At 33.7% G+C, this 22,036-nt stretch overlaps 1 long non-coding RNA gene across 1 annotated transcript in view; it reads right to left on the reverse strand.

Annotated features, from left to right (window-relative positions):
- The window catches only part of LOC141572251 (uncharacterized), a 389,629-nt gene that overhangs the window by 232,214 nt on the left and 135,379 nt on the right, over positions 1 to 22,036 (reverse strand). Inside the window, exons 2-3 of the long non-coding RNA XR_012497564.2 lie at positions 6,255 to 6,336; positions 5,067 to 5,113 (exon numbers count right to left, since the gene is read on the reverse strand). This is a non-coding gene — a long non-coding RNA (uncharacterized LOC141572251). The remainder of the gene's footprint in view (positions 1 to 5,066; positions 5,114 to 6,254; positions 6,337 to 22,036) is intronic.

Consider the following 22,036-nt stretch of genomic DNA (forward strand, 5'->3'; position numbering starts at 1 on the left):
ACACTGTACATATGACTGATTTACAAACAGTTTTGGAAAGACCTGAACTAGGAGTTTCTATGACTACCAAACACCAGCACACTCCATATTTCTCATTTTGTTACATGATATAGCTAGTATTAGGAGTGGTATGTGGAAGATGGTCGATGCTAGGACTGAAATTATAAAAATATTAAAATCAGGGGCTTCAGGACTATGGCAGAGATGAGAAAATGCCTTTCAGGGAGGTACATAAATAGCTAATTCCACTCCTACCCATTTGATTTATATAGATTGACAATATATATTTTTTACTGACAAATCTTATTTTAAATTCACTCAAATAATGAATTATCTAGAATGTCAGGGTTAAACAGCTGCTTTTTTCTACAATTATTACATTATTGAAAAAAATACCTTTGATCACCGATTTGGTTAACATCATAAATTACATCTATATCTCTACCATGGTATATATGCATATGACAAATTTGACAAAATGATCACAGAAGCTCAAAAGTGACACAAAGGTCATGTACTTAGCAATGTGAACCATGGGTATTTTAAATCGCTCACAGAAAATTATCGAGCAATTTTTTTTTAAAGTTCCCAAGGTGACAAGGAGTGTTTTGCATTTCTTCTGTTTTGTTTTGTTTTAAAGTCCAACATGGTTGGGTTTTTTTGTTTTGTTTTGTTTTAATTTTTACTAAATTTAATGCTATGACATACTGTTTCCCTGAAAATAAGACCCAACCGGAAAATAAGCCCTAGCATCATTTTTCAGGATGATATCCCCTGAACATAAGCCCTAATGCATCTCTTGGAGCAAACCTTAGTATAAGACCTGGTCTTATTTTCGGGGAAACACGGTAAGTTAGCAAAATTATATAGCTTTCAAGTGTACATTTCTATAATACATCATCTATATATTGCATTGTGTGCTCACCACCCAGAGTCAGTTCTCCTTCTATCATCATATAATTGACACCCTTTTCCCTCTTCTACCACATCCCTCCCCACTTATCCTCTGGTAACTACTAAACTACTCTATATCTATGAGATTTATTTGTTTGTCTTGTTCATTTGTTGCTTTCAGTTTTATTACTCAGTCATAAGAAAAGATGATATACTGCCACTTGCGACAACATGGGTGGATGTTGAAATCATATGCTAAAAGAAATAAGTCAGAACCATACAATGCCATTCATATGTGAGATATAAAACTGAAAACATTTCTTACCAATCGTAAGGTCAGCAATTTGTAGGAAGCAATATCTATTTGGGATATCAATAATGAAAAAAAATGGGAATTAACAAACTACATATCTCCAAATTAGAACTACTTATGTCAAAGTTCAGATTGAGGGGTAATATAAATTCAAATATGAACTAATAATCTGAATTTCAAAAATAACTTGTCAGGTATACAGAGTGAACTTTGAAATCTCTTTAGTAAGGTAACTGGGCAACTGACAGCTATATATTTTCACTAATGTAAAGTGCAGATTTGTGAAAATCATAATAATGATTTATACCACAAAAATGTAATAATGATATATTAAGGGAGTAGAAACAATTTTAATGTAATTGTAGATTACATGCTTACAGAAAATAACTGGATGGACACTGCTTCCATAAGTGTGGCACTACATGTCAAATAAAACCACCCAAATGTTTTTCTTCCTACACACTCTATACCATTCAAACTGTTGCATATTTCGAAAAAGAAGAGCATTAACAATGATAGCATTTGATCAGTTTGAAAAATTGAACTGTTTTCAACCTATTTGAAGTGAAAAAAGTGTCAGAGAATGCTCAATAACACAGGGTAGCTTTCTTGATGATTTAAGTTACAGCAGGTGACAAAAAATATATATATGTATATATATTTATATATATATGTTTATTTATATATATATATATATATATATATATAAACATTTTAAGAAAGGAAAAAACTATTAAAATTGTAATACTCAATATATACCAATAACAAAAGATTAGTACAAGTCACTTTTGACTTCTGCAATTACAAGAGGCGACAAAAGTGGTTACCATCAGCCTCCAGACACTTCTGATTACAGCAAACTACTGATTGAGTAACGTTGACTAAAGTGTCCACTTGTATACATTTTTTTGGCATCCCCCGTGTATTGTCTACCCGGCTTCTCACTCTCCCATACAATAGGATGAAAGATACTCAGTGTATTTCCCCTGACCATTTGGGTAATTTTGAATAAAAGTTGTACAACTTGTCCTCACTGCTCATCCAGGGATTTTTTTTATTTTTTTTTTAAGTTTGATACCTGAAAAATTGCCCTTTGTTAACTATGAAAAGGCCATATGGTATATTTTGCCTAGAAGGAAAATTGTGGAGTCATTCCTCCCCAGCTCTGCAATAGGTATGCACAGGAGCACCCAGCTGGATCTTGGGGCTCTGCAAGAGGGAGCATGTATTTAATTAAGGAATGAATCTTTGGTTTGCCTTGATGTTTACTTAGCCAAGTCTGAGTACTGCACCTAGAAAGGTAATGAGGCATGGGGTGGGGAGGGGCTTTAACATGGGATGCTGGGAAATAAGTCTGTCTCCTGTGGATCCTTATGGACTGGTGAAGTGAAACCAGTTGCTGCCCACATATGCCAGATATGCCAAAATCACCCAACAATTCTTATGGGTATCAAATGGAAAAAGGACAGTGGACAAGTTTCCTACTCCAATGACCCAGTATCAGGTGTGAATAAGATGTTTATATCAACGGTGGTCAAGAGCAAGGGGTGGGGATTAGAACCCAAACAATAACTAGCTTCACAAATTTTCCTTTCCCTAGATAAGCCATCAAGAAAGCAGAAGCACTGATAAGATATGACACAGCAACGAAATGAAGCAAATATCCATTAGAACAGAAAATTCTGAGATTGAAGTTACAAATTGGACAGTAATAATTTTATTAAAATGTTAGAGCACACAACAGCTAGCCTGAGTTTACTGAAGTAAAACAGAATAATCTATTTTAAGAATAAACAGAGTAAGCCAGTTAGAGAGCAAGTTGCAGAAAAAAGAAGAGTACTTATAGTTATAAAACCAAAATAAACCTAATGATTGCACACAACATGCAAATATTAAATATATGAGACTCACATTCATTAAGTATTCCTATCTTTAATGTTAGTAAAAATAATCACTTCACTTTTCCTGGTTTGTCACAATCCATATGGTAGGTAAATACAGAAGAGAAAAACAAAGGCACAATATGTACACAGTCCATCAGTTACTTGCAGTCATGTTAGGATAAGTTTGCATTGTCATTTATGACTAGGTTGTGATTGTCATGTAATTAAGAGTTGGTATATAAAAATGATCAGCCTCTTATATTGCTCATTTGTGGGCTCTGTCTTAAAGATGGAAGACAATAAAATAATATAAATAATTGATTTTGTTCATGTACGGGTGTGGGAAGTGTTGGTAATTCATTTTGTCATCATGGTTTATTCATTTTATGTAATTGAAAAATTGTCATCAGGGCATCATATATTTAATTTTTATTCAACCATACACTGAAATAGTCAGAAGCAGCAGCTGTTTTACTAAGTAGGGAGAAATTCTGTTTTGGGATTTTTTTTTCAAAGATTATCTTTTCTTCCGTTTTTAGCTGGTAGGAAGGTTTAATCTTAAATATGTCCAAATCTTATCTTTGGAAGTAGAGAGGAAGTAGAAGCAATCATAATAGTAATTCAAAATTTTACAAATGCAATAGAGGAAATTTATTTATTTTGAGTAGACTTTTCAACATACAAGACCCTAATCTATATTTCATAACGTTTATATACCCTTAGTGTTTACAAATTACTGGTTAAGGAAAAAAGTAATAAACATCAAATTAAAATCCTTAGTTTATTTATCTTCATGCTGAAATACTATGAATACACACACACACACACACACACACACACACACACAGGAAAACAGAAAATAGATCCTGTCTTGATTATTTTCTGCTCCCAGACATTTAGAAATAATCAATGGCTTTAAAACAACTGTTAATTTGTTATAACTTAGTCTTGTCTAGTTGCTGTTAACCTTGATAAGTTGATAATATAAAGGTTTTGATGCTATGAGTGACACTTCATGACTACATCAACGGTTTATTACTGGTGATAGACGTTATTTATCTCTGACCTTTCTCTCTTGATACTATACTATGCTAAGTCCTTTTCATTCAAATCCTACAATCATTTTCTTATTGGCCCTTCCTATTCATTCTCAGAAGCAGCACCTTAGTTCAAACTTTGACTTTCTCACCTGACTTACCATAATAGAACTCTGCTGATCTCTTTATCTCCAGATTTCCATAAGTAATTAAAACATTTCTATCCATTGTTGGTAGAATAATCCTAGGAAAATCTCTTTTTTACCCCCATACTAAAAACAAAACTACACAAACTTTAATGATTTTCCATAACGAACTCAATATCATCCATAATTCCTAATTTGACAATTAAAGTGTTCTGTGATTTCTATTCATCTTATAATTTTACCTCAATTTTCCTGGAGTCCATCCAAACTAAAATACAGGAAAAAATATTTTACCTCAATGCATCTGACTTGCTGGATTAGGCAACACATTCCATAAATTCTATAAATCTTAATGACTGATCTCAATATCAGTTGAGTTGAATAGTTACCATGAATCATTTTGTTTATCTTCAACCTGTTTATGTCATTTTTACTTATAAGTAAGAAATTAAGATATATAGTATGTATGCTTTGTCATTGAGGAGAGCAATGGTGGAAAAGACTTACCTCTGAGAGCCAGGACTCAAATAGGTTTGCAACCCAAATTCATAATATCTGTGAATTCCCAAAACCCTCAAAATCTTTATAGAGTTTAATATGGCCCCTGGCTGGATGTGCCCAAAATAACAGACAAAAGAAAAACATATTATCTCCAGAGAAACCCACTATTATCCTAAGCCACACAGAATTTCCATGAGTTAATTTTCTAATAAAACTGAGTAGTTACTAGTCAAACATTTTAGCACCAAAAATCAAAAATAAAACCAAACCAAAAACAAAAAATACTACTCACCATGAGTGAGAACTTGCCATTCTTCCACCATGGCAACAGAATCAGACCTACAGAAATTACAGACAAGTGTTTTTAAAACCTATGCATAGCACTATTTAGGGAAATAAAATACAAACTTGAAACATGGTCAGAAACAAGAAACAATAAAATTTTATAGACGGATTTGTAAACTTAACTAAATAAAATTTTTAAATGTAAAACATAATTATTTAAATTAAAAACTAAATGAAGGGCAAACCTGCAGACTAGAATATAGTCATAGTGATTTATATACATATATACTACACATAGTGATTTATATACATATATACTATACATTATATACATTATATGCATTATATGCTATATACTGGTATACACGTATTAGTGACTTAGTGACCTGGAGTTTTAGTTTTTATAGATCCAAAGTTGTAAGAGAGAGAAGAAAAAGGTTAGGGAACACATTAGTACTTAGTAACTTCAAAATGATACATTTTATAAAGCTGGAATCACATCATAAGTACCCCTCATCCCACTCTAAGAACTAAAAGGAAAATTGCCTGTGTTGAAGTTTGGTATTGAATAAAGTGCTATGAGAAGTCCAACCCTGAAGGTACATAACAAACCTATCCTTACATGAATCTGTAGCCCAAATTTATTACAAAAAAAAAAAAGACATACTGCATCACTTTTTTCCTCTCTCTCCAAACGGGACATCTGTCCTCCAAAATGGATTTCCCATCAATTCCTGAAGTATACATTCTTATTACTATCAGTTAAACAAAGAAATGTGAATTAGTAGGAAACGCCAATAGCAGTACTAGAACAGTGTTTACTGGCATAAAACTCAAGGAAATAGAAGCAGATGTATGGTTTCCTACTTTCTATTGCATTCTGGGCAGCATAAAGTGACTTGACAGGCTTGACTGTCAGAGCCTTACAATTTATAATATGAGGGAAGCATCAGCTCCTTCCATGATACAATTAAGAGATAGAAAGAAATCCTCTTATGACAATTCAACATTTTGGCCTCCATCATTATTCTGCCAACACATCATTTATGGCTAGGGTAACAATCCATTCTCTGGCTTGGTCAAGGCCATCAATCTATATGTTGTGGTTGTAGCTATTCCGCATGGTTTAAGAGTGGTTTCTAGCACTGATCTAATCCCTCAATATTTCACCATGTTGATTGTCTTACATACTTACTTGTAAAGTTTCCATAGGGTGTTTTTAATTCACAAAAGATCTTTTAATGTAGGAGTCCATCTCTCTTTCCCTGGGGTCCAGCCTATAAGATATCAACATTGGGGAAGTTAGTACGTGCCCTCACTATTTACATAATTTTGTAAAAGTTGAATTTGTATTCAGAATGTCTCACCCACTGTTTCCAATTCACCTAAATCCTGTACAATATAAAGTCTGTCCACTTCATTAAACTTTCCAAAACCTTTCATTCTACCCAACTAGACACCTAAAGCTGTAGTTTCCAATGTTGGAATCATGGTGCACTTATGTACAGAGATTCAAAAAACAAATGAATTACAGATGACTTTCTGGAATTTTTATACACTTTATGCATGATGTAATCTGTTAAAAAATATAGTCATATACATAGTTAGATGCATATACAAGAATATCTTTTTGCCAAGTTCCTGACAGGCAGAAAAATGTAGGCTTCTATCTATACCATCCTATGATATTTTTGCCTGAACCATTTATTTTGGTACTTAGCTCATGCCACCTTGAGTTGAGCAGTTTCAAGATAGTTCTTGTTTTGAATCAGCTAAATTATGCTATTTCAAGATAAATTATCTTTATGTCCTCTCAAGTAATTAGCAAATTCCTAGGTTCTCAATACATTTTTACTGAGAAATTCAATGATTTTCAAAGTACTACGTGTGAGTTGAGAAGGTGGGATACTATAGATCGTTTATGAATAACCCATCCTTTCAGCGAATATTGTTCATCAGTAGTTAGTACTACAAAACATTGGCTGATTTTTGATCAAATTAATAGCTCAAATTAAAATTTACTATCTACAGTAGAAGAATAAATGAATATTAGAGATTTTTACTAATCCAAAGGTAGACTAAAAACATAGTTATCAATCTATATCTATCAATTAATCGATCGATATACCTTAGGTAATTGATATAATTTCTGTGTCTCAACTTTACTTAGAGTGATTATAAAGACCAAATTCAAGTACTCTGTACACTGTGAAATTATTTCAATGTGTCTTTATCATTAGTGGAATAGTACTAGCACTGTATTATATTTGAAGGATATAGTGCTTCCCTAACACCATTTCATTAATTTTTAGAAGATCTATATATCTACTAGTGATATTGAATTTATAAATAATAAAGATAAATGCTAAATAAATAATAGGAAAGGAAAATGAAGCAACAGATATGAACTGTTGGTTATGTGTCATAATATTTCATAGTCTTCGTATATAAACTCTTTTTCAATGAATGCTAAAAACAGCATTTATGAAGTGTACATTTATATAGATAAGTCACATAAATCTACCAAATAAGTTCATGTGTCCGTTGTGCTGTGCAGATATCTGGTTGAATTTACATTTGTGAAACAAACATTTGATTGTTAAAATATGTCAAAACAAATGTAATTTGAGTCAATAACAGGAAAAAATCTCAAAAAACCATTTAAAGTTTATACACGTTGCAATTTTAAGTGTGTTTCTATATATCAAAAATTACATGAGGCAGACAGGGCTAAAATTAACATGCCAGTTTTTACAAAACGTATGTGGCTTGATGAAAATCACACAGACGGTAATGGTGGAGGGTAGGATAACCATGGTTTTAATCTAAATTGAGAGTTCTTTCTATATTTTTCATGCTGCCAAGTCAAGTGAGATAAACCTCATGCTTTTTTTTCCACCCCTGGAATGTGTCAGAAACGTCACTGTTGAGAATAATTAATTCTCATTAATTTATCATTAATTTTTAATTTAGAATTCATTTAAAATACTATTAAAATCATTAATAAAGCCAAAGCTGATTAAACATAATGGCACAGGTGAACTAGTTGAGTTTTATAAGTTTTAAAAATTCTATACTTTAAGTAAAGCAATTCAGTAACAGCTAAGTGAATGAGTTATGTTATAATTTGACTGTCTGGAATGAGGATAAGAAAGAGCTGAACCTGGCATAAGCATTTTTCTATTCCAAAAATAATTATTTAAAATAATTATTTTTAATTAAAAAAATAAAAATAAATAGCTCAACTTGTTTTGGTATTTTTAAAAATAAGAAATAGAATTAAACTATAGTTATCTTCAATAACTTCTGTTCATTGATGGGTTAAAAAATGAGAACGAATCTACACCTTTAGTATTATTTTATTTAGTGTTTGATGATAAACAAAGAGTTCTTGGAACACACAAAGTTGTCACTTCTGAGTCATTAGTTCAAATGCAAATCACATTCTTATAATCAAATTGTGCAGCATTAAAAGATTTTTGTTGTCCCTGATCCAGTCTGCTCTCTACAAAACATCACAATTTCAGTAGAGAGATTCATACCTAGAAAGAAAGAAAAATAGAACCTAGAGAATTTTTTGTTTTAACTTAGGTGCCAGTTACAAAATTGTCAATATTGCAACTCAGTGTAAAATTTTACTAGCACCCTGAAATTACTCAGAAACAAATTTTAACAAAATAAGAGCATTTTTTCAGGACGTGGTCCATCAGTCCAAAAGTGTAAGCAGAAATGAAAGAAAAGACAGTTCAGTTTTATAATGCATGTGTGGGAGCAGGGTTACCCTGAACATTTGAGGCAAAGACCTTCATAAACCTTGAGTTTTAGTAGTAAACCCCAATCTCAATGTAGTTACCTCAGTTATTTAATATCCAAGGAAAGGAGAATGAACAGATATAGCTGAAGCATCTACTACATACCAGACTGTGCTAGGCTTATTTGATATTCAAGTTAAGATATCAGGTATCCATTAATATTTACAGTATAGAAAGTTATTTTTTCATATAAGACGTGGAACTTTAGAGACTTTTATAACTTGTCCATGATGACACATTTAGCAAGTTATGGGACTCAAAAGTGCCCTTTTAGGCTGAGCCTTCAGAATAGGTAGAAATTCCAGAATTAAAGAAGAAATCCTATCTGAGAAAAGTAGGAAGCCTTTTACAGTTTCCCACTTTAGCAAAGCTTATGTTGATGTTAATTGGAACTACTGTACTTCCAACAGAAATTTTGGGGAAATGTATGACTGAAAATTAAGAGAATGAAGACTACCAATATTCTGGGAGGTTCTTGCGATACCTTATCTTCTTTGCTATGAATGACTTACAAACCTTTGAGTTAAGATTTGCCCAGATATTAAAACAGTATATTGCTTCTGGCATTCTTTTCTTTTACTTTCAATGTAAAGCTTCTTATACCTTGGAGAAATCAATACCCATGGCTCAAATATATTAGCCTTCAGTCTTCATATGATTTTGCATGTTATCTCTAGCATCTTAATATACTGTTAGAATTATATCCTCAATTTTCAGCCAAGATGGCAGAGCGGGAAAATGCTGTGTTTTTCCTCTCTCATGACCACATCGAAACTAAATCTTAACCACAGAACCACCATCATTGAGAATCACCTTAGTCTAGCTGAACAAAAGTTTTACAACTAAGGACATACAGAAGCAGTCAAGTTGAGACTGGTAGGAGAGGCGGAGATGCAGAATGGGCTGGTCTCCTATCCACATGTGGCAGTCAAAATTCAAGCGGGATATCTTGGCTGCAGATGTCCCCCTGGAGGAGTGAGGGGTCTCAGTGCTATACCAGGCTCCCCAGCCCAGGGTTCCAGTGCTGAGAAAAGAAGTCCCCACCATTGCTTGCTATGATAACCAGCAGAGATATAGCTGAACCAGTCAGAAATGAAGAATACAATAACTAAAATGAAGAATACATTAGAGGGGATCAACAGTAGATGAAATGAAGCAGATCAAATCAGCAATTTAGAAGATAAGGTAACAGAAAACACCCACTCAGAACAGCAAAAAGAAAACAGAATTTTAAAAGTGAGGACAGTTTAAGGGGCCTGTGGAACAACATCAAGTGTATCAACATTGACATCGTGGGGGTACCAGAGGAGACTAGAGCAAGAAATTGCAAACCTATTTGAAGAAATAATGACAGAAAACTTCCCTAACCTGTATGTCAATTGTAATTAAAAAATAATTACATATATATTATAAAAATATATATTTTTAAAAATTGCATCCTCCTCTCTAGATTCTACTTGCACTTCCCACAATTAATTTGTAGTACACTATTATATGCCAAGTCATTCTAAGGGCTACGTACCCTTGGACTACTTTGGTAGATAGTCTATTGAAGAATGCTGAGTTGTATTACTAATTGGAAATGGGCTTTTCATTTCTTTGGTTTGATTCTCAATACATTACCTTCTTTTAAAAAACATAATTATATGCATTTTTCTATCACATTCTTAGATGGCTCATTTTCTTTGGATCTTAAAGTTATGATTCTATGTGTTTATTCAACTTTTCTCTATGTACCACGTAATTATGAAGTACAATTGCCAGCCCTTAACGTTATCAGCGAAATCCATTAAGTAATTTTTCTAGCCTGAATTGTTCCTATCTCATTAAAATAGCCTATTGTCCCAACGATTCTTTTCCAGCTTAGACAATGTTGTTAAAAAATACAAATAATTACACACAGTAATTAAAAACTAATTGTGCCTGTGACGTGCCAAATACTGAAATTCTCTACCTGTGGAAATACCAATTTTATTTGCTACAATTTAGCACACACTTATTGCATGCCAGATATACATCAAAAAACGTTTCCAAGTTCCAGTGATGCAAAGATAAATAATACATAGTGCTCATTCTCAGGTAACTCACAACATCACAAGAAGAAAAAAAAATGACCCTGACACAGGTATAGCTCTCTTAGAGAGGTATGGAGGATATGTTATGAGAATCCAAAAAAAAAAAAAAAAAAGTGTCAATAAAATTGACCTTGAGGGGATACTGGATAGAAGGTACTTTTACGGATTGCATAGAGGTGGCTTTCAAGTATAAATGGTTGCTCTCTATGTTAAAAAAAAAAAAAGGGTAGGGGGCTGGGGGAAGGTCATTCTAAGAAGGGAGAACATGAGCAAGGTAAATAAAGTGCAAATGTACATGGGACTTTTTGTAGGTCCTTGAATCAGTTGAATGGCAGGAGAGAAAGCTAGAAGGAGATGTTTGGGTCAACCATTTAGAACGTTGGATGTCACAGTGAAGAGTTGGAAATGAATTTTAAAGGTGACTGTTAGTTTTCTATGCTGAATAACAAAGTACTACAAACTTAGTAGGTTAAAGTAACACTTATATATTATCCCACATCTAGGCATGTTTTGCTGGATCCTCTGCTTAGAGTCTCGAAAGACTGCAATCAAAGTGCCAGTCAGGGTTGAGTTTTCATTGGGACATTTCAGTTAGGGTAGCAGATGTTTCCCCCACTTAAGTGGTTTTGGGCAGCGTTCAGTCCTTTGCCTCATCAGAATGCAGAGAGAGAAAAAGAGAGACTAGAGCAAGTAAGCTAACAAGACAAAATTTTATATATTGATATGTAATGTAATTATGATTGTGACATTCCATCTCTTTTGCCATATTCTATTTGTTGAAAGTTAAGTCACAGGTCACACTGACACTCAAAGGGATGGGATTATACAAAACTGTACACACCAGGAGGTGGGAATCACAAAGGTCACCTTAAAGTTTGTCTACCTCAGGAGAGAGAACTTTTTAAGTGGTGACATATAACACATATGTATAAGAAACAAACTAATGTGGCAGGGTGAATGGTGATTTGAAGGTGCAGAGAGACAGAGACAGACACATAAATTTCTTTTATAGTTTCTACCTTGTAAAATAACTCTCCTTGTATAGATTAGTTTGTGTTATTTTTTTTTCCAAAGAAGGAAAACGGTCATAAAGCTTCCTGGGATTTACCAATAGCATTTTCCCCTTAGAAAGAAGAATATGGAAGTACCTTGGAATGACTAACAGTAGCTTTCCTTAGAAAAGGGAGAGCCAGGATGGGGACCCATTGTCCTGATGAATGGGATAAAGCTAGATTACTTTATGTTTCAAAAGTTTAAAATAGATCCTTTGGAAAGAAGAAAAGAACAATGATAAGTCTTTGAGGAAACAGGCACCTAAATGAATTATGACCTACTTGGCCTTATTTAGTCTGCAGACTAGGGAGCCATCAGGGGGCAATAACTGAACAAAGAGCTGTTGTGAAGGGCATCATTCCTGGATGAGGAAAAAGAGGGCAATGGGACAGTCAGCGGGAAACTGGTTTTACCACTCTTTTTTAAGCATGACCTCTGGTTGATTCCCTTTCTAACAGCCACATGCTTCTCTCCCACGCTTACTTTATGGGAGGTGAAATACATTCTCTCCTACCAACAAAAGGTGACTCATTCCAGCAACACCCGTATCACTTGTGATTTCAAATGGTCAGAGATGAACTCAGGCATTGGACAAATTTTTTAAGCTCTTTAGGTGATTCCAATGTTCAGCCCAGGCTGAAAACCATTGTGTGCCTGAAAACTCAGGGTAGGGTAGAGGTTATTCTAGACTTTTTGATGTTACTAGTAGATGGATGGGGAATTTGAGCTTCTAATTTCTGAGGAGGGTTTGGGGTACTGACAAACCCCAACTAAAGACATGGTGATGCACTCTGTACTACTATTTTATGAATGAGCAATGGTGTGCTGATAAGTGTTTACCTAGATCCCTGGGGTGGGGGTGGGAGAATCTTGACTTAATGGATTTGATGATTTCCATGACCTAAATTTTTTCCTAATATAGTTATTTTTAGATATTGAACTGATCACTGAACGTGACGTTGGGAAGATAGATACATGACTATGTAGTATTTCCACAATACAGATATAATCAACAATAACTTCAAAAGCATAGATAATAGTAAAATATATTTTAAGAGTAGTGAGTTTTGAGTATTTTCTTTCTTTTTAACTTTCAATTGTAAGTTTAATAGTATCTATTATTTAATTTTCAATAGGGCTGTGTTTAATAACTGACTCAATTCTTAAAAATGTTCAAATAGCCATATGTCATTGTGTGGACAGGTTTCAGCAAACCACTGTATAAGCCAGTTTACCGACAAGTAGGCCTAACATTCAAAGTGCCTAAAAATCAATTCTGCCTGGGCGCCACCCAATCAGAATGAATACTGGCCAGTATGCCATAGCTGTGTCTACTACATGTCCTTAAGTGTCCACAGGACAGATCCTATTCCTCATTCACCTTTGTATCTCTTAATGTTTCTACCACACTGCCTTGAGCATAACGGGCAATCCTTAGTAGTTTGGAAAGAATAAATAACTGAATGAATTGAATGGATGGATGGATGAAAGAATAAATGAATCATGGATTAGAGGGAGTGACTTCATAGTAGTGTCTATTACTAAGGACTCAAGTTTCAGCATGAAATGCTGTTTACTTTTATGAACATCCATAATCATAAACTCTTTTATAAAAGGAGAAAGGAGATCCCCCTTTTATAAAAGAGTTTATGATTGACTGAGGATTTTCATAAAAATAAATAGTATTTCATCTATTTCTTTCCTTCAGTGATCTTCTTTTCCACAAGGTGAGAGTCTACACTGAAATAGATGTACCCCACCTTCCGTGCTCCAGTGAATTGAAGTCCCTGCTATTCTGAGACAGGCCTGGCCATCTCATGCTCCATCAGACTTGCTTATTCTTCTTCTGCTCACTTCTTTTGAGTTTTTCCTTTGTCCAACGTGCCCTTACTCTCTCAATCACCTGGGAATCATGTATTTTTCTTTCACAATTCAGGAAACTCTTCTCCATACCTGCTATTTGTTACAGAGATTTGTGACATTTTCCCCTGGGCCTCCACTGTGATTGCTACCTAATGCTAACATAACATCCAATACTTTCTATGGCATAATTGTTTATATTTCCGCATTTGGTAACATTTCCTTCCCTATCATGGGGAGAATGTGAGCTGCTTAAAGGCAGTGTTGTCTTTGACATCTCTTTGCTGTCTCCAAGTCTCCCTTGAGACTTTCTACTGAGTATTACACATATGCAAACCCCTATTCCCTCTTTCTAGAGCTTAGGCTCTTTGAAACCAGAGTCAGCGTGCATCACTATTCCTATAACGAAAGACATGGCGGTCTTTGGAGCCAGGCTGCTTAGATTAGAATTTAGACTTCCTCATTAACTACATATGTGATTTAAAACTAATCATTTTCTTCTCCCTCAGTTTCCTCATCTGAAAAAAATGATGTCAAAAATCATACTGATTTCACAGATTATTAAGAGGATAGAACGAGCCAATTCTTAAAGTAATACTCTTAGAACAATGACTGTAACATAGTGAGTACACAATAAATATGAGCTATTACTATTTTTATAGTAAATACTCAATAGACAATTGCTGAATGAATGAATAAACATATAATAACAAATCAACAAGAGTTAAATTCATTAACAGCATATATTTTTATTATACTACTCTATTTCTCAGAAGAGAAAAATAAATTGTAGTATATATTTACCATTTTGATACAATGCAACACCTGCAATTATTATTCTATTTTCCACTATTTAAAGTGTTGATTTTAATAAAATCTTTTCATCTCCTTCTTTCTGAACTTAACTGCAGTGTTTTTTCAATATTTTTATCCTATTAGCATGCTTCTAAACCAGAGAATGCTTAAAAATTCATGCCAAAGGTGTCACCTTTTCTTCTGTCATACCACTTGCTTTCTGAGGTGGCTCTCACCCAGCCCTGAGGTGGGAAGTCGTTAGTTTTGATGTATCCTGAGACCAAACAAGATCTGTCATTTTCCTTTAAAAAGATCAATTGAAATGCACAAGATAATAAAAACCAACGTATCAGGCTTTTAGCTCTTGGCCTAAGCAGAATTTTGATTCCTGAAAGCACAGGAAATAGATCATTTAACCTGAACCTGGGAGAACAGAAGTTATGAAGTCCCAGAATATAGTATGTTAGAGTAAGAGAGAAGAATATATGGATTTATTTTCCCTCTGAAAATATGTTTAGGATGGTTGAATTGAGTTTAACCAGGTTCTTAGTTTGAGTTTACCGTTACAGACATGTTTAATTGATCTTTTAAAAAATCCTTTCTGAGTATCCTCACTATTAGTTCATTTTTTGTTCTATTGATTACAAAAATTCCTATAAATTTTACTGAATTTCAGTTGCATAGATTTGTTTTAATTGAAAAAGGTTTTGTTTCTTTTTCCTTTGAAATCATGCAACTACTTGCACTGATATACTGGAAGAAATCACCTTTGGGAGATATAATTTGCTATAAGTCACCTGCAGAAAAAACAAAATTATTCTAAGAAATCTCATTAAATCCAAGAGATAGATTGCCATTTTTATAATTCACCTTTCCTAAAATCAAAATCATCCCAATACAAAAAATGTGAAATGAAACAAATTATTAAAGATGAGAATGAAATATCTTCTCAAACTAAATGTATTTTAGAAGTCAAACATTGGGAAACATTCCTTCTTATTATAACGGTGTGGCTCTGCTACCTGTCCAACTTTAAACCTAATAAAAGGAACGACAAACTATTGAGGTCAATTGGATGGTTTAGGCCATTTCCAGGCATTAAACAAGAGGCAGACTTTCTAATCCTTCAGATGAAAATTCTTTATATATTACAACAGCTTCAAATTCTTTGAAATTCCTAATTACTTACAGAAAAATAGTATTCAAATATCTACTTCTTTGGGTCCGAATTGAACAAGGAACGATACAAGTGATGCATCAATAGAAGACACACCAGAGTGGTGTACACGTTGAAAGGCTACATTCTTGTCATTAAAGTCACTAAAGCTATTATACAACTGGGGAAGCAGTTTTTTTTTCCCTTTTGCTTCTCTGTTCTAAGCCAGATAATTATTCTTGGCAATAATTACTGTATACAAATTACGGTAGGAAAAAAAAAAGAAGAAGATAAAAGCAATTTTAGAATGAATTTAGGAATTTCTTTCCCTTTTTTTAAAAATCAGTTAACCAGAGTTTCTTCTAATTCCTTTTGTGCTTTCCTATAGCACACATGAAAGATATGATGGGAATTCTTGTTTTACCTTTATTCTTGAGAGGGGGGAATCATTATGCAGATATTCTGATTTTGTTTTTTTGGGGGTACTTTATTTTCTAATAGTCTATCCTAGATGTTTTATTCTTAGATTCCTTCCTAACAAGGTAGGCACAGACACTAGCTTGCACATGCTACAATACTGAGCATTTGTCACTAATATTCAGTGTCCCTGAGGGAGCCTACCAGTCTGACCCTACTTCCTTCTAGGATCTTATAGCTGTATTTCTGAGTTTTGCAGGATTTTATTTTACTTCCCTTATCCTGTCACTAGTACCATGGTAAAGCAATAAGGAACAAAATTACTATTCACATGTAAAAGATGGGTACTAGACTTATTGGGTGTATCACTTCGTAAGGTATATAAATGTCTAATCAGTATGCTATACACCTGAAACTAATATATTGTATGTCGACTCTAATTGGAAAATAAATTCATTTAAAAAAATCAAATAAATAAATAAATAAATAAAAGAAAATTCAGACTGAAAGATCTGTCCAAGGTCACACAGGTAAGCCTCAGATACACTGAAGAACTGGAGCAAAGATTTGCTACAGAAAACTTGAATTCATAGCATACTGCATTATTAATAGGTAAATGCACTTTCTTTGAATGTGGAAAGCAAAGAGACTTCTTAGAAAACATGCAAAATCACAAACAAGCCAGGAATATGCTTTTGCCCAAAAACACCCCTGGAATCAATTGCTGCTCTCTTAAGAGAACAATGGCACACATGTCAGGGATTGGAATGTGTGGCAGAGTCACCCAGGCAGAAGACTTTCGTTTTAGCAAAAGCAGTGCCTCCCAGATAGGTCTTTAATTGCCTAAATATCAAGAGCAAGCTGTTACCTTGTTGATGGAAGCTGTTATTTAGTGTCTGGATACTTGGTGTTCCTACCTCCAGTGGACTTAAATTAAAGGTTTAAATATCTGAGGAGGAAAACTTAGCTCACCTAAACTCCTTAGATCAAAACCTTCTTGTCTAGAAAGCAACTCAAACTAAGAGTTATTCCTTCCTCTTTTGTCTCCTTCCTTACTTCATTAACTCTTGCCTTCCTTCTTTCCTTTCTCTCTTTAATTCTTCTGCCAAGTTATAAATTTTGTAAATTACTAAACAATTATCTCACGAACACTTAAAAAGATAGCCATTTTAGTTACTGCTATTAACAAACTTTAAAACCCAAATGCCATGGTCTGTTATTAGCATCCATGAGAAATAGAAAAACAAAGCCCAGATCCTTCTCTTGAGTAGGTTATAAGCTAATGTGAGATGGAAGATACATACAACTAACCATACCACAATATGAAATGTGATATATTGTAGTATAGAAAGGCACAAACTAATTGTTATTGGTGTTTAGAGAGGAAAGAGCCTAATTTCAACTGGAATCACAGCTCAAAGAATTAATATCAGAGAATAGTCATCTTTCTCCTTTCTTCTCCCTGGCTTGATCAGAATCTATTTCATAGAGCAGTTACTTTTTTCAGAGTTCCTTAAAGCTATGTAGTATGTGCTGAATAACCAGACTGAATGAGTCATTTTTAGACAATAACCCAGTTTCCATGCTGTCTCATTCTGTCATTTGAAGGCTTTTCTTCAGAGGAATGCAATGCTTTAAGCTCAAAAATCTGCCTCAGTTCAATCCTGGAATCTTAACATTATGTTTCTAGATGGATCGTGACAGATTTCTCTTTCCTGTGTCCTCTCTACATGAAATAGAACATAAAAATCAATTATGTCAGTTAATAACAACCACATTTGATAAATGTTATTGTGGAGCAAGAATCTTGGAGAGCACAGTTGGAAAAAATAATTACAATTTATGTAAATGTACTATGGCAAAGAAGAGACTTTCCCACAACAATTGCCAGTGCTGTCTCATTACATACCTCCAGGGAGAATCGGATACAAGAAACCCTTGAAGCTGAGCAAGGGAGCAACTCTGGCTGTACCTATTTCAGTTGAGGTGACAAGTATTCGTTATGAAGAATGAGATACCATGATGGCTGTTTCAATGATGCTTGATTGTTACATCTTCAGTTAGCACCACAACACTTAAAAAAAATTTAACCCCATTTGATGATAGATTTGAATTTTATATTGTCATTTATAAAAGGAAACAATGTATTCATTTCAGTTAATTTCATACTTACTTGAGTCTCAATATGTTAAAAAATAGCTGATTCACATATTTCAATATAAGTTTAAGACACTAGTCCTCAAAAATGTCTTGATAATTGAACAAACTTTGCTCTGAAGAATTCCTGAAGGTACACTTCATACAACTATGCTTATGTGTCAACCATTGATAAAGGTATGCCACGCGCAGTGTGTATGCACCTGTTCCTATCAACTGACATCTGTTTATTCCTAATTTTCTGTTTAAAGTTTTTATACTCCCTCCACCTTTGTCCTCATGATGGATGTATTTCATGAATGAATATAACATCTCTTTATTCACCCATTCATTCATTCAATACATATTCAGTGAGAACCAGTAGGTACCAGTCAGTGTTCTAGGTACTTGGCAATGTGGCAGGAAATAAGACATAAACAATCTTTGCCCTCATAAACTGTATATTATTTTACAGTCAAAAAACAGTAACTAAAAAAAAAGAATAACCAAATAGCAATAAGTGTTATGAATGAAATAAAACAGGATGCTGTTAGAATGGCCTCATGTAAGCCACACACTTGATGGAGAAAGGACTAACGAAAGAGATAATATGGAGTTGAGACCTGTGCTGCAAGAAGAAACCTTGTTCTATCAAGAGATGGAGAGAACTACTGGAGAACGTTCAAGTTAAAGATAGTAACAAGTGTCTAATTTTGAAGGCAGAAACAAACTGATTATTCAAGACCCTCCTCAAAAACCAGTGTGGCTAAACTATGCTAAGGGAGAAAATTAGGCAGAAACTATGTCGTGGAGGGACTGGTAGGGCAGGATAAGAATTCTGAAACTTTCTTCTTACAGTGGGAAGCCATCAGAGTGAGAGCATGTACTTGATATGTTTAAAAGATTCTCTGGCCCTTGTGTATAGCCAAAGGGCAATAAGTGTGCAATGAGAAGAAATTGACCTGTTATGAAACTACTACAGTCATACAAATCAGAGATGATCAATTTTGATGATAATAAAAGTGGAAAGAAATGGCCGAATTCAGGTATACATTTTGCCAGTGGGCAAATAAGACTTGCTATTGGACAGGATGTGTGGGATCATCAATAAAAGAAAGGATTCATGATGACTCCTAGGTTTTTGCCTGAACAAGTAGATGGACAGAAGTTTACTGAGGTTGGCAAAGGCAAGATAGGATTAGGTTACAGGCCAGGAAATGAAGAGTTGTGTGTAAGATGTGTTATTTTTGATATATCTATTAGACATGCAAGTGGCAATTTCAAGTAGGTAGTTGATTACGTGGAGTCTGGAATTCAGAGTGTCTAGGAGGGTATTTAAAGCTATGAGACCATAGCTAAGATCAAGTATCCATATAGAACTAGAAGAGAGGTGGAATAAACCCTGGGGCAGGTCAGTGCCTCACAAGACTGTGATGAGAATTTATTGAGAGATAATGTTCACAAAGGTATCTAGTACATAATACATGCTTAATAATTTTAGTTTATCTTTACAGATTTTCAGTACTGCGATAGACCCAATGAGAAATAAAAATAAAATAAAATATGTATAAGACATAAGAAAGGAATTGGTCTGTATTGGCAGTAAATATCTGTTAAATTGAAGTCAAACACACATAATCACTACTATTCACAAATTTATCAGAGTAATATCATAATCCCATTTTATGTATCAGTAAAATGAGGTTCATAGAGATTCCCTGTTTGCTAGTAACTCACAACATTAAAATTCAAAATCTATACTTCAGAGTTCTTTCTTCGGGAATCCTAGGCTCCATATCATTGAGGATCTTACAGCCCACTTGAGAGACTAACATGTACAAGAAAGTTAAATAAGATGTCAAGAAAGTACATAGGTAGGTACTTTCACATACCTTAGGAATGCGATAATATGTTACATACACAAGGAATTAGGCCTTATAGCCAGGCAGACTCTAGATTTGATGCTAGAGTTGTTGTTTAATAGCATTGTAACACTAGGCAAATCATAAAATCATACTGTACCTCAGGTGTTTTATTTTTGTGTATAAAATAATAGTATTTCACTGTTTCGAAGCGATAACAAGTATACATTAAATGTTAGCTTGCTTCTCTTTTTCTGTAATCAAGAGTTTTAGTGCTAATCCAATCCGCTAGCTTTCTGTGTACAGTAGGTAGTGGCGATTAAACGTGATAACGATGTTTCATATAATCTTATTATTACTAAATAATTTGGGGAGATTTAATGGATGGCTTTGAATAAAGTAAACAAATTGGAATTTCAGGTGAAGAATTGTGTTCTATTCTATTTGAATAATGACTTTTTAAAAGATACACCTGGTGTCCTTTTTTTTTTGAAATGAATTCAGAGGGATACATTTTCAATGCTAAATTACCTAAAGGCCTTTAAGCTTCATTCAAATTATCTTCTCCATCATTTTTAATATTAACTAACCTAAAATGTTCTTTAAGCAATATATTCAAAATAGATATTTGCTGTTCAAATAATTAGTGGCTCATAATAATGACTAAAATAAAATATAGTTCTTAAAATTAATATTTAATCAATTAATATTAAATAAAATTAATAATTAAACTTACTATCAAATATTAAGCTATTATATACGTGACTGAATATATATATATATTACATTTTGCATGAAGATATGAAATTAACCAGACACTATGCCTGTGTTTGATCACTAGCAAATTGTATTAAGTGAAACGATACAATGGAAGAGTATTACATTAAAGGGTACCGTTTTTGTTTATTAATTCATTTGTCATTACTTAATTAGTATTGTTTTGTATAATAACTATTTATCTACTAGTAGCAACTCATATTGACGTGCAATTATAAATATTTTAATGGAATTTTATTTGTAACTGAATCATTTTAAAACACTAAGACCTACATTGTTTTTTAGGTACATTTAAACAGGTTTGGAAAATAGTCATTAAATAAGAACAAGAGTGCCAGGTAGTATGCTACAAGTATATAACACAGATACAAATATGAATAAACCATGTCCAAGAAACTCTCAACCCAGTGATATACCATAAGTGATCATTATGTACACATTTTCTTTTTGGCGATGCAGTAGGCAGTTCTATTTTAGGCACATCAAATATGGTAACGATACTGAAGAAAGGCAACTCCTACTGGGACAGTTGAGTACCATTCCCACAAGTTAAAAAAGCTGCCTATCAGAGGAGGACGGGGAGTGGGGAGAACAAGAGGATTATTATTACAGGGTGCAGCGTGTTGGTAATTATGAGTGTAGATAGAACAGAGTTACTCAAATCGTTGGGGGAGGTGGCAGCTCACAATCTGCCTTTGTAAATCATACATGACTTATCTTTGTTTTTTTTTCCCTTTCTATCTAAATAACTATAAAATCCAGTTTTGTTACTGCAGAACAAAGAAACTGTAATATATTTCAAATTTCATTTAGTCTTTCTCATGTACTATAAAAGTTGTTGTTTTATCACATTTCTGAGAGTTACAAATTTGCATTTTGAGATTCTGTTTTATAATGTACCTTTGTACATTTGTGGGTTATGTAGAGGGAGGAGGCAATTACCATATGTTATAAATTAGAAAGGGGGGAATTTACACCCTCATTCCACCTCCACCTACTTTTGAACAGAGCAATAGTAGAAGAGAACAAAAGTT

This window comes from Rhinolophus sinicus, chromosome 17, assembly GCF_057876585.1.
Source record: "Rhinolophus sinicus isolate RSI-liver-muscle chromosome 17, RSI-T2T, whole genome shotgun sequence".
Classification (NCBI taxonomy): domain Eukaryota; kingdom Metazoa; phylum Chordata; class Mammalia; order Chiroptera; family Rhinolophidae; genus Rhinolophus; species Rhinolophus sinicus.